General features: G+C 46.1%; 1 long non-coding RNA gene across 2 annotated transcripts in view; it reads right to left on the bottom strand.

The window, feature by feature from the left end:
• Positions 1 to 12,655, bottom strand: part of LOC134954535 (uncharacterized) — a 226,300-nt gene that overhangs the window by 72,566 nt on the left and 141,079 nt on the right. The window contains exon 4 of one of the 2 annotated variants that reach the window (XR_010185894.1): positions 8,794 to 8,968. This is a non-coding gene — a long non-coding RNA (uncharacterized LOC134954535). The remainder of the gene's footprint in view (positions 1 to 8,793; positions 8,969 to 12,655) is intronic. The other variant, XR_010185940.1, reaches the window with a different exon arrangement.

Raw genomic sequence — 12,655 nt, 5'->3', positions numbered from 1 at the left:
CAGCTCCTCCCAAGGGCCTTTGTGGACCTCGTGAGTTTCACCTCACGGCTCTGTCTCTAGCAGCCATTAAGAGGTGTATCCATGAAGCAGTGAAAAGTGTGGAGAAGTGAGCCAGTGGAGAAGTTGCCCATGGTAACCAATCAGCATTGAAGTAACATTTATAATTTGCATACTATACAATCATACAGAGCTGCTGATTGCTTGCCATGGGCAACTTCTCCACTGGCACACTTCTCCACACTTTTCACTGCTTCATGAATAGACCCTCAAGTCAGAAGTCTTGCAACTGTAAGTGCCCACACTTCTCCATATGCCATTTATATGACCATCAATTAGACCCGTGACTATCAGGTAGAGAGCTCTCCCTCCCCCCCCCCCCACTTTTCATAACTCTCGAAGAGCGCATGGAGGGACGTTTTGCAATGGAGCCCGCAAAAGTCTACTGTCTATGAACTTGATCCCAGGTCAAATGTTACCATTTAAAATCTCTATGTCTAAATGCTCCGTTACTTGTAAATATATGTTTGTACTTATTACTACCAAGCCCAGTGTTGCGCCTTCTCCTTTGTTCTTCCATAATTGGAATAAGGTAGTTGTCTTGTCGTGAGTCTAATGACCCTTGTCTCTAGATGCTCACTGTCAGACAACGAAGAAGACTGTAGACTGTAAACATACAAACAGCTGCCACTTGTCTTAATTTCGTAAAACATAAAAGGCAGCAGTAAATGATAGATGAAAAGCCATTTTCTGTAAGTGCACACAATCCTAGCCGCATCACACACTTGTCTACATGACTTTGGCAGAACAGCGCCCTCTTTCTGCAGTTTGCAAGCACACAGCATCCCACGGTCATCCACACGCACAGCCTTCAAGCATCCTCTTACATGGTGGTATCATCAGTACATCATTCGTATACATCTAGGGGCTTATTCAGAACTGGAGAGGCGACTCCACTTTTTTTTTGTTCACATGTGCGTCTTTTCACAGTGCGGGCCTATTTTCTGCCATAAACGTGACTTGCGGCTGTGCTGGACTTGAAGGATGGGACAGGGGCTGGAATGGACATGGTGTATAGATGTGGCAAAAGTACAGTAAGGGCATTGTGTGGGTGCGTAGTCGCTAACTGGTTCTAAAATTGGGCACTGAACAGACTTGCAGTGGGTCCTAAAACTCCCTGGTGTAAGTTGCACACTGATGATGATGACAACGATGGATGCAGGGTGTATATAATTTGACGAAAAAGGTTTCAAGTACATCCATTTATGCAAATAATATGCAAATACGATTAAACTGCTGCAGCACTGTTTTAAAACTCAAAATACAAATCACTAAACTCAAAATACGAATCACTAAACACCTGTGTTACATAAAGGGGTATATTCAACAAAAGTCGGATCCATTCCGACATGCAGTTGTCGGAATGGATCCAACAACCCCTATTCAATGGACGGCCGCTGCTGTCAGCGGCTGCGGATGCGCTGACAGCAGCGCCCAGAAGTGCAGATGGCGGCGGGCGTGTGCGGGACGGCGGCGGGGGTAAGCTGGGCTGCGGGGGGAGCAGAGATCGGCGGCCCCGGGGGGGGGGGGGGGGGGGGGCTGGCTGCGGGGGGACATGTCTGCGGGGGGAGGTGCTGCAGGGAGAGAGTCTCACCCTGCAGCGCCTCCCCCTGCCACCACAGACATGTCCCCCGACATCCAGCGTCTCTCCCTGCAGCACCTCCCCCTGCCGCCGCAGACATATCCCCCGTAGCCAGCTCCCCCCACCGGACGCCGATCTCTGCTCCCCCCGCGGCCCACAGTACCGCTTGTCTCCTCACCTCAGTCCGACTTGTTTTCAAGTCAGATTGAGTTTGTCAGAAAGGGGACCAAAACCTGTCAGATTAGGCCCCATCTCCGACAGAAGCACGTGGATCGGTGGCTATTCCGCCGATCCACGTGTTTTCCGACAAGTCTGGGATTCCCGACTTGCAGGAAAAAATCAGCCCCTATTAAATAGGTCGGAACCCCTTCCGACCTATTTCTGTCGGAAACTGCCGTCTTTCCAACAAGACGGCAGCTTCTGACAGTTTTTGAATACAGCCTTAAGTGTGCTGGATACGCTGGGCCCTATTTATCAATGACCCTTCTTACAGCTGGCATTGGCATATGTAGTTTAGTATCGCAGTGATACTAACAAATATTCAGTTGGTATTTAACATTACTTACCACTCCGATGAGGTCCAGCAACGCCCCCAATGATGGACTGTTGGGTCATGCATATGCAGGGTGGCCAGTCTGCGCATGCACGTTACACTTTTACATGGCAATGGGGGTAATTCAGAGTTGATTGCAGTTGGGCAAAACCATGTGCAGTGCAGGGGGGGGGGGGCGATATAAAATGTGCAGCGAGCTAGATTTGGGTGGGTTATTTTGTTTCTGTGCAGGGTAAATACTGGCTGCTTTATTTTTACACTGCAATTTAGATTTCAGTTTGAACACATCACACCCAAATCTAACTCTCTCTGCACATGTTATATCTGCCCCACCTGCAGTGCACATGGTTTTGCCCAACTGCTGACAAATGTATTGTTGTGATCAACTCTGAATTAGGCCCTATGCCTGGAAGGCGATGCTGAAGCCAGAAAGGCTGAAGCTGGTTCTCCATTGGCATCAATGGTATCGTGGGGAATATGTAATAGGGTCAGAGTTTGCCGGAGGTACGGGACGCAGATCAGACTTTTTTTTAAAAGGGCAGTCATTTACAAGGCAAAACCATGCCCTGTAAATTATTTCCAGCATCCCGCACCTCAGACCCTATTACACCATCTATAGACAAGCAGCCAGCGCCGTAACTAGGTGTGTGCTGAAGGGGCATTGCCCACAGCGCACACCTAGTTAGAGCGCATATTCCCCCTGGCTGCGCTCCCACTGCCCATCCATGAGGAGGCTATCTGAAAGGGCCCCCTGCCACCCGCCACAGATCGGATCTCTATTACCGATCTGTGGTGCGGCAGTGTGCTCCCCACTGACAGCCGATACAGCCGCCGGTCCTGCGCTCCGCCTACCCCTGCCTAATAGGAACCCGCCCGCACGTGATGTGAAGACGCCAGGCTGTGTGCGCCCTCCTCCTTTACCGCGTCTTGACGTCTCCTCCCCTGCTCCAGCTTTTTTTTATGAAGCTCTCTCCCGAACCTGCGGTGCGCTCTCCCCTCCTGTTCCAAGGCTCTCCACATGTGCGCTCTCTCCTGTAGCCGCCTCCTGTCAGTCCTAGGATGCCTGCCAGGTAATTGTTATATGTGATGCGACTGGGGACTGGGGGGGAAAGGGGGAGGGGAGTTTGATTTTGAGCCACGTATGTAACTCAGTGCCGGATAAAATATGTTTGGAAGTATATACACATTATAAGTTATATTGTAACTTATCATGTGTATATACTTGCAAACATATTTTAAGTGTTATGTCCCTGTATCTCCCCCTCAGCACCCATAACCTCCCTGTAACTCCCCCTGAGTGCCCCTTTCCTCACCCTCCCTGTTACTCCCCCCTCAGCGTCCCAGCCCTTACCCTCCCTGTATCTGCACCTTCAGCATCCCTGCCCTCATCAAAAAAGGGCACGCTGTCTGCCGTAATGTGTAAAAGGGGGACGCTGTCTGCCGTAATGTGTAAAAGGGGACGCTGTCTGCCGTAATGTGTAAAAGGGGATACTGTCTGCCTTAATGTGTAAAAAGGGGACACTGTCTGCCGTAATGTATAAAAAAGGGGACGCTGTCTGCCGTAATGTGTAAAGAGGGGATGCTGTCTGCCGTAATGTGTAAAAAGGGGGACGCTTTCTGCCGTAATGTGAAAAAGCAGCTCTACCTGGTGTAGTGGTGCTACTGTGCGGTGTAATTTGAATAATGGAGACTACGGTGCACCATTATATGAATTGGTATTATTTTGTGGCCACACCCCGTTCCCATGAAGCCACGCCCCTATATTTTTGCTGCCGCCAATTTACATTAGGGGGGGGGGGCGCCGATGCCGTTTCTTGCACACAGCGCTAAAATGTCTAGTTACGGCACTGCAAGCAGCGACAAGCTAAGTTTATCGATGTTAAATACTGAGAAGAGGACATACCACCTTAAGTGAGTGCTAAAGGGGTTATGTCTTGGCTGCTAAATAGGGCCCTCTGTTAGGGAAGGGAAAGGCAACCAACTCTTAGCTGCAAAAGTTTGTAATTTGCAATTCCATTTGCGTCCAACTCTGAATAACTCACTTGTTATGCTCCGCTTTCTCGGTGTGACTCTCAGCTATACGTCGTATTAGATGGCGATACATAGGCAGCAGTGGTTACGGCAATGCCTGTACTACAGCAATCTGTTTATGTTTCAGTCATGAGTCACATGTGTATTGATGGAAGTAACTTTATTTTAATCAGTGTTAATAGCTCTGCAGTGTACTGAATAGGTTTTACATAATGCTGCTACAGCATGTTTAAAACCATATGTATTTAATGGAGCGTCTCCTGGATATAGTCTACTGTTCTCATTTAGGCAGAGGAGGATTTACCACAAGGCAACCAAAGTAGCTGCTTAGGGCCCTGTAGGCAGGGTGTAGCGAGGGTGGCTCCGGTGGAGCGTGGGCTCCAGGCGCTGTAAAAATTAGAGGGTGCCGCAGAGCAAGAGGAGGAGGAGCAGAGGAGGTGCACACTGACTGATTCTGAGACTAGGTAGGAAACAGGTCATGCAGAGGCGACAGCAGGAGGCACTGACGGCCAACACATGCTGGAGCTCTCCCTGCCCCTGAAGCTGCTGCAGAGCAGCTATTTCTGCCCATAAGGCAATTCTGGGACATTATTTTCTTTGAGAAATTGGGAGATTATCAGATCTGGGAGGAGGTCAGTTTTGGGGCATTATTTTAAATGAGAGATTGGGGGGATTATCAGATCTGTGGGAGGTCACATTTGGGGTATTATTTTCATTAACGGATTGGAGGGTTGTGAGGTCAGGTCAGTCGAGGGGCATACATAGTGTTTTTAATTTATTTTAATTAAAATAGTAAATAATTGAATACATCTACTTCCATAGTGTCTCTACTGTTGTGTGGGTTCTACCATGGCATAACATGTATAAGGGGCTTTACTATGGTGTAACGTGTATAAGGGGCTCTACTGTGCGGTGTAATGTGAATAACGGACACTACTGTGCAGTATAATATGAATTGGTACTATTATGTGGACACGCCCAATATTTTAGTTGCTCGCCTTCAGCGCACACTGTCCATATTTCATACATGGGGGCACCCAAAGGAAACTTTTGCAATGACCTCTACAAGGTCTAGAACTGACCCTGTCACCAATTTAAATATTGTTTCTTTTCAAATGTAATATGCCATCATATGTTGGCCAGGCCCCCAATTCAGTACAGGGGCGCCAAAACATACCCTTGCTCCGGGCACCATGTCACCTAGCTACACCTCTGCCTGTTGGTCTCAGGGGGCCCTGCTGGTCCTAGGGGGCCTGCCGACAAGGCTCTATAAAGGCAAGTCTGGCGGACCACGAACTTTACCGAAATTGTTCGAGAGCTGAGCTGGCTGAATACTACCAGCAGGCTGTTGGGTGCCGCCTCCAGCGCATGCATATGTCCCCAGTCCTGCGGTACTGTGCATGTGACCAGTCATGACACATGTGTGTATGACGTTAGATGCTTAGAGAGAAGAGCCAGGATGTGCACAGAAAAAAACATCAGTTCGCCCAGCGTACTTTATATAGTATTTTTTACATTTTATATAACATCCATCACCTACTTCAAATTCCAATCAGGCGTGAGTGGGGGATGATGGGGTAGCGGGGAATGGGGGGTGGACAGTGTTATTTTAAGTACAGTGTCTAACATCTGCCTGTGACAGTCTTGGGAGGAGGCACACACTGACTGGTGATATATCAATATGCTATAATACTGTATTTTAAGTACTACCGTATATGGGAGATGCCTGCTACAATCAGTGGGGCACTGATATATAATCAATTCGGTTACGGTGTAATAATGGGTATTATAAGGGATGGGGGAACCTACTAGTCTGCTAGAATCAGTAAGGGGGGGAGAGGCACTATATAATGCAGTCAACACTAATGTAATTGGGTGTAATGATAAGTATTATAAGGTATGGGTGCCTGCATTATATATCAGTGCCCCCCTCCCCCCCAAAACACACACATACATATACTGATTGTAGCACATTATCCATCACCTATTATCAGGTTCCCCATCCCTTATAATATCCATTATTGCACCCCTCAATGAGTGTGACTGAATTGACTATATATCAGTGACTTTAGTGTGACTACATTATACGAGGTCTGACATTTAAGTTTAAGTTAGCGAACTGGCTACCGTGGAGTATTGGCTTTATCAGTAGGCATCCAAAGCAGCTGCAAGGTCCCGGCGGGTCCCAGGGGTTCGTCGACAGATAATGGAGTCGGGAGGGCATTTCTGATTTCCGCTGAAAATGTCGGAGTGCTGGTCTGGCTGAATACTCATAGCAGGCTGTCAGTGACTAGATATCTGCCAGGTGTGATTTTAAGGAGAGCACGGACAGTGTAATGGTTAGCATTACTGCTTCACAGCACTCAGGTCATGGGTTCAATTCCCACCATGGCCATAACTGTGTGGACTTTGTATATTCTCCCCGTTCTTCTGTGGGTTTCCTCCGGGTACTCCGGTTTCCTCCCACAATCCAAAAATATACTGATAGGTTAATTGGTTTCCAACAAACCTAATCCTAGCGTGAATGTGTACATGTGGTAGGGAATATAGACTGTAACTCCACTGAGGAAGGGACTGGTGTGAATGGCCAAATGTTCTCTGTAAAGCGCTGCGGAATATGTGTGCGCTATATCAATAACTGGTAATAAATAATAATCAATACACTAGTACAACTACCCTCCCCCTGCTATAATCGGCTGTGGGCAGATTGGGGCGCATACACTGGCTGGGGGGCAGCAGGACCTGTCTGCTACAATTGGTGGGGGAGGCACAGTGAGGTTTGTTTGAGGAAGGGGGCCCCAAATCAGTGTTTCACTTAGGGCCCCATGAGGTCTAAATCCGCCTCTGCATCTAGGGTTGTGTCTATAGAGATGGAAGGGATGCAGGAAAATGAGATGCTACTTAGCAGACTGGGGGAGAGTTATCAAACTTTACAAAGAGGAAAGGTGAAGGTGTTAATCACAGTAACCCATCAGAGATCACTAAACTTGTACATTCTATACAATGTGCTAGAATCTGATTTATTCATAATTGGGACTTGGTCCTGATAATTATAACTTCTTATTGTTGCTTGTCACGACAGTAGGAAAATAAGGTTTGCCAGAATGTATGAAATAATCACAGCAAGAGACATTGGGGGTCATTCCGAGTTGTTCGCTCGTTGACGATTTTCGCAACAGAGCGATTAAGGCAAAAATGCGCATGCGCATGGTACGCAGTGCGCATGTGGTAAGTATTTTAGCACAAAACTTAGTAGATTTACTCACGTCCGAACTAAGAATTTTCATCGTTGAAGTGATCGGAGTGTGATTGACAGGAAGTGGGTGTTTCTGGGCGGAAACTGACCGTTTTCTGGGAGTGTGCGGAAAAACGCAGGCGTGCCAGGAAAAAACGCGGGAGTGTCTGGAGAAACGGGGGAGTGGCTGGCCGAACGCAGGGCGTGTTTGTGATGTCAAACCAGGAACGAAACGGCCTGAGCTGATCGCAATCTGTGAGTAGGTCTGGAGCTACTCAGAAACTGCTAAGAATTTTCTATTCGCAATTCTGCTAATCTTTCGTTCGCTATTCTGCTAAGTTAAGATACACTCCCAGAGGGCGGCGGCCTAGCGTGTGCAATGCTGCTAAAATCTGCTAGCGAGCGAACAACTCGGAATGACCCCCAGAGGCTCAGATAAGAGCCCATCCCTGTAGAACGTAGGTCTGCAAACTCGGCCCTCATTACCAGTGCATGTTTTGCAGGTCTCCTCACAGAATCACAAGTGAAATAATTAACTCCACCTGCGGACCTTTTAAAATGTGTCTGTGAGTAATTAATACACCTGTGCACCTGCTGGGTTACCTGCAAAACATGCACTGTGTGGGGTAACGAGGACCGAGTTTGCAGACCTATGCTGTAGAACAGGGCTGGCCAAACCGGTCCTCGAGATCTACCAACAGTTCATGTTTTCCAGGTCTCCTGGATATCTGTAGAATTGTCAGTTAGGAATGAATGCAGCACATCTTAATTAGTAATTACTACCCCTGTGCACCAGCTAGGAGGAATGGGAAATGTGAACTGTTGGTAGATCTCGAGGACTGGTTTGGCCAGCTCTGCTGTAGAATGTTAGAAGTATAGTGATCACCAATGCAATCACTTTAGTTCCAGGTTCGGGTCATGGCTGAGCTACTGATCACGCGCTACCTGTAGCTCATTTATTACAATCGCTAGAGCCACCTGATCCCTCCCAGAGGCCAATACAAATAGAAGCCCATAGACTTCTATTTGGTAACGCCATGTAAAGATTAGTTTTGCCCACCGGGTCCCAGCTTCGGAAATTGTTGCATTCCGGAGCTTGATGCATATGCTGTAAGCAGAATTTTTTTGAAGCTTGATAGCTCTATCTAATCCGTCTTCAAATGGTGTTATGGGGAACTTTAGTTTTTAGGAGAATGGGGAGAGGGGTCTTTTCTGATCCTTCCCCTGTGTCTGTGTAGATCCTCCAAATAGAAACAGTGAGGCCCATGAAATAACTGTTTAAAATATGCAATAAATGAAAATAAATAAAAAGGAGTATTACAGTTATTTACTTACCGGTGTGCTACAAGGTTCCCTGAGGTCTATGGTACTGGTGAAAAATACATATTCCTGCAATGAGCTTCTTCGACGGACGCTGTGCTTGCTATCATTCATAGCTGTGTAAGCTAGTTTCAAAAGGCTTGGCGGTTTTTTTACAAGCACTGTTCCGGCTGATCTGCAATGTAAAAATCTGCTAAAAATAATTTCTTATCTTTGTAATTTACAGTTACGGGAAATTACAATTCATACGCTGCAAAAGTGAATCTTACAAAAAAACCTAAATAAAGTAACCGCTACTGTATGTTGACCAGGCTGAGAAACATGCCAGCACACAGCATCAAGCACCAAGTAACTTCTGAATCATTTTCTTTGTTTTGTTTTTTAAATACCAGAACTGTCCTGTCAAGTAAAGAAAGATAAGGAAATACAGTTTATTCACCGCTAGAAAAACATATAGCATAGTAGATAAAAAGAAGTTATGTTTGTGGTTAATTAATGTTTGTGCTTAATTCATTAATTTAGTTTGTTTTTAAGACTCAGGAAACAAGAACCAAGCGTCAGTTTATTGAACATCAATAGTGTATTGCCACTTGTAAAGGTTTTCCTCTTCAACCTCACCCTTAAATGAGCCATTCTGCACAGAAAATGCCTTGTAAAGACCCAGAGAGGAGCACTGGCTTCCATATGTGTTGATTCTGCTAAACTACTTACAGATGAAATCTCTTGTCTCCAACTTCTTTTTTTATCATATTAGCTTAGTTTTGTTGATTTCCTCCATGACTTTGTTTCTCTTGTCTACATCATGTGTGGCAAGCGAGCAAAGAGCTTGCAGACAGTTGCACGGACTCTCACGGAAAGTGGAGTATCAGGTGTTCCCAATTTTGTTTTGTGATTGAAACTGTTTGAAAAGCTGGAGGGCCGCTTACAGACTGTGCCTGAACATAAATAGTGTTTCATCTGTGAAGTTCACGTGTGTACATTGCAGGTCACAGCAAAACATTGCAGGTAGTTTTCCTGTATGCCATACCAAACAGAGGGGTCTATTTACTAAGCCTTAGATGGAGATATAGGGGGACATTAACTAAGCAGTGATAAGAGCGGAGAAGTGAGCCAGTGGACAAGTTGCCCCGTCAACCAATGAGCAGCACTGTGTAATTTTATAGTATGCAAATTATAGATGTTACTTCAGTGCTGATTGGTTACCATGGGCAACTTTTCCACTGGCTCACTTCTCCGCTCTTATCACTGCTTAGTAAATGTCCCCCAAAGTGCACGGAGATAAAGTACCAGCCAACCAGCTCCTACAGTAACTGTCATTTTTCAAACCCAGCCTGTGACGGGTGTGGATCATCAAATCGACAGTATCTAGGTCGACAATGTTTAGGTCGACCACTATTGGTCGACAGTCACTAGGTCGACAGTGATGGAAGGTCGACAGGGTTTCTAGGTCGACATTTGGTAGGTTGACAGGTCAAAAGGTCGACATGAGGTTGTTGGTTTTTTTTTTTTTTGGGGGGGGGGGTTGTTTTCTTCGTACAGTGACCGGGAACCCCAATTAGTGCACCATGTTCGCTCGCCATGCTTCGGGCAAGGTGCCTCGCTCCGCTACTGCTTCGCTCGGCACAGATTATCGTTCCAATCGTAGTCCATGTGGATCAATAAGTATGAAAAAGTTCAAAAAAAGAAAAAAAGTGAAAAACTCATATCGACCTTTTGACCTGTCGACCTAGCACATGTCGACCTAGAAACCCTGTCGACCTTCCATCACTGTTGACCTAGTGACTGTCGACCTATAGTGGTCGACCTAAACATTGTCGACCTAGACAGTGTCGACCTTCAGACCGGATCCCGCCTGTGACATGGCAGTTAGGGGGGCATGTAGTAAGCAGTGATAAAAGTGGAGAAGTGAGTCAGTGGAGAAGTTGCCCATCAGCTGCTCTGTATACTTTTATAGTATGCAAATTCTAAATGTTACGTCAATGCTGATTGGTTGCCATGGGCAACTTCTCCACTGGCTCACTTCTCAACTTTTATCCCTGCTTAGAACATCTCCTCCATAGTAACTGATTGGCTGGTACTTTGGGGGTCATTCCGAGTTGTTCACTCGTTGCCGATTTTCGCAACGGAGCGATTAAGGCAAAAATGCGCATGCGCATGGTTCGCAGTGCGCATGCGGTTAGTATTTTAGCTCAAAACGTAGTAGATTTACTCACGTCCGAACGAAGATTTTTCATCGTTGAAGTGATCGGAGTGTGATTGACAGGAAGTAGGTGTTTCTGGGCGGAAACTGGCCGTTTTCTGGGAGTGTGCGGGAAAAACGCTGGCGTGTCAGGGAAAAACGCGTGAGTGTCTGGAGAAACGGGGGTGTGGCTGGGCGAACGCTGGGCGTGTTTGTGATGTCAAACCAGGAACGAAACTGACTGAACTGATCGCTATTTGTGAGTAAGTCTCGAGCTACTCAGAAACTGCTAAGAAATTTCTATTCGCTATTCTGCTAATCTTTCGTTCGCAATTCTGCTAAGCTAAGATTCACTCACAGAGGGCGGCGGCCTAGTGTGTGCAATGCTGCTAAAAGCAGCTAGCGAGCGAACAACTCGGAATCACCCCCTATATCTCTATCCACTTTATCTCTGTTGAAGGCTTAGTAAATAGACCCCAGAGAGCAGGGGTGTATCTAGGGGTCTGAGCACCCCTGGCAAAGTAGGGCACTGGCGCCCCCCCCCCCCCCCCCACACACACACACATTTTTTAAATAGGGGCGTAGCCACGCAATACTTACTGTCGTCAGATATATATTTCTAAAGACAAAGATGAAAGGAGAATGCGCTCATAGTGGAGATTATTTTTATTATTATAAAAGCAATATTACAATATTTCATGACAGGCCAACAGTATTAGCATTATAGCATTAGTATTAGTATTATATGCTATATCAGCTGGATGGCACCGGAGGCATCATGTGAATAGGTGGAGTGCCGGTAACTGCTCGTTTTATATATATATATATATATATATATATATGTACAGTGGTCGAAGTGGAAATTTTGAAGTGGGGGTATGGAAAAGTCAAGGACGTATCACCCAAAAGGGGGCGTGTCTAGTGTAGTAGAACCTCTTATACTATCTAGTACTGGTGCACCTTTCGCCTTATAGCACACGGTACGAGCTGAAATTCACATTATAGCACACTGAATGAGCCGACATTCACATTGTAGCACACTGAATGAGCCGAAATTCACATTGTAGCACACTGAATGAGCCGACATTCAAATTGTAGCACACTGAATAAGCCGACATTCACATTGTAGCACACTGAATGAGCCGACATTCACATTGTAGCACACTGAATGAGCCGAAATTCACATTGTAGCACACTGAATGAGCCGAAATGCACATTATAGCACACTGAATGAGACGAAATGCACATTGTAGCACACTGAATGACCTGAAATTCACATTATAGCACACTGAATGAGCCAAAATTCACATTGTAGCACAGTGAATGAGCCGAAACTCACATTGTAGCACACTGAATGAGCCAAAACTCACATTGTGGCACACTGAATGAGCCGAAACTCGCATTGTGGCACACTGAATGAGCCGAAATTCACATTGTAGCACACTGAATGAGCCGACATTCACATTGTAGCACACTGAATAAGCCGACATTCACATTGTAGCACACTGAATAAGCCGACATTCACATTGTAGCACACTGAGTGAGCCGAAATTCACATTGTAGCACACTGAATGAGACGAAATGCACATTATAGCACACTGAATGAGACGAAATTCACATTATAGCACATTGAATGAGACGAAATTCACATTGTAGCACACTGAATGAGCCGAAATGCACATTATAGCACACTGAATG

This window comes from Pseudophryne corroboree, chromosome 1 (genome assembly GCF_028390025.1).
Source record: "Pseudophryne corroboree isolate aPseCor3 chromosome 1, aPseCor3.hap2, whole genome shotgun sequence".
Classification (NCBI taxonomy): Eukaryota; Metazoa; Chordata; class Amphibia; order Anura; family Myobatrachidae; genus Pseudophryne; species Pseudophryne corroboree.
The sequence above is the reverse complement of the archived record's forward strand: the minus strand, read 5'-3'. Positions and strand labels throughout refer to the sequence as shown.